The sequence below is a fragment of the Octopus bimaculoides genome, chromosome 6 (assembly GCF_001194135.2).
Source record: "Octopus bimaculoides isolate UCB-OBI-ISO-001 chromosome 6, ASM119413v2, whole genome shotgun sequence".
NCBI classification, from domain to species: domain Eukaryota; kingdom Metazoa; phylum Mollusca; class Cephalopoda; order Octopoda; family Octopodidae; genus Octopus; species Octopus bimaculoides.
Window position 1 is genome coordinate 64,389,088 of NC_068986.1, and position 1,403 is coordinate 64,390,490.

Below are 1,403 nucleotides of genomic sequence, written 5' to 3' on the forward strand. Positions count from 1 at the left end.
ATATTCCTCGCAGTTTTCTTTGTCTCTCCGAAGCTACAACTATGTCTACAACAAATTTTAAACAGGGTCGTATTAACGGACCGATCCTTGTTTTTTAAAGTAGCTCTATGCTCTCGCCCCCTGTCTTTGTACACACACAGACACGCACACACGCATGCGTGCACACACACGCACACGCACACGCACAAATATAATAATAATAATAATAATAATAATAATAATAATAATAATAATAATAATAATGATGATAATAATAATAATAATAATAATAATAATGGCTTCAAATTTTGGCACAAGGCTTGTAAATTCTAAGTCGGTTACATCGACCCCAATGTTCATCTGTTACTTATTTTATCGACTCCGAAACGAGGAAAGGCAAAGTCGACTCCCGGCGGTATTTGAACCCAGAACGTAAAGACGGACGAAATGCCGCTAAGCATTTTGCCCGGCGCGCTAACGATTTTGCTAGCTTAATGAAATTGTTGTATACGGTGCTCAGGTGCACTACAACAACAACAACAACAAAAAAAAAAGAAAAGGTATGAGTACGATTTATCAATGTTAACCGCACGAAAACTTCAGGAATAAGGAAATATTCCACTTTACCAAAACAAAAGTATAACAGACACTACATTCAACAACACATTTGTGTATTTGAGCACCTTTACGTTGTAACGTTAACACAAACAAATACGACGTATAGAGAATGAAAAATCATATTCATGAAATGTTTTATGAGCTTTCATATGTTTCGAATGATCCAATAAGCTGTATCCATTGGATCATGGTCTACATGTTTAATCGGTGAATTATTTGATAAAGTAATTAATCAATTCATAGAACAGTCACGTCACGAACCATTCTCGTTAGAACTCTGTTAGCCGGATTTATTAAACAGAGTGCTTACCAAGGTATTCGCCTGGATTTCTTTAATCCCCATTTCCCTTCGCTGATTTATTTGTGTGCATATGATTATATACAGGGGTTGGAGAAAATAATGGAAATACCTTAAAATTTCAAACAAATATATTTTAATATGGGGTAGGACCACCTTTCGTAGTAATTACAACTTGAATTCTACGAGGTATGGACTCGTACAAAGTTTGAATTATTTCCAAAGGAATTTTTGTCCATTCTTCAACTAAAACAGTCTCCAATTCTTGTAGTGATAATGGTGGAGGATATCGACTCCTTACTTGTTTTTCTAAAATGCATCATAAATGTTCAATGATATTGAGATCTGGGGACTGTGGTGGCCAGATAAGATGTTCAACTTCACGAGAATGTTCCTTGTGTCATTCAGTAACAAATTTAGCTGTATGAGTTGGTGCATTATCATCCTGAAAGATTACGTTTTTCCCCGGAAACAGTTCCGCAACCATAGGATGAATTTGATCAGATAA

The 1,403-nt window shown here is 35.6% G+C and overlaps 1 protein-coding gene across 3 annotated transcripts in view; it reads right to left on the reverse strand.

The window, feature by feature from the left end:
* The window catches only part of LOC106867596 (adhesion G protein-coupled receptor L4), a 364,928-nt gene that overhangs the window by 139,194 nt on the left and 224,331 nt on the right, over window positions 1-1,403 (reverse strand). The window lies entirely within an intron of this gene.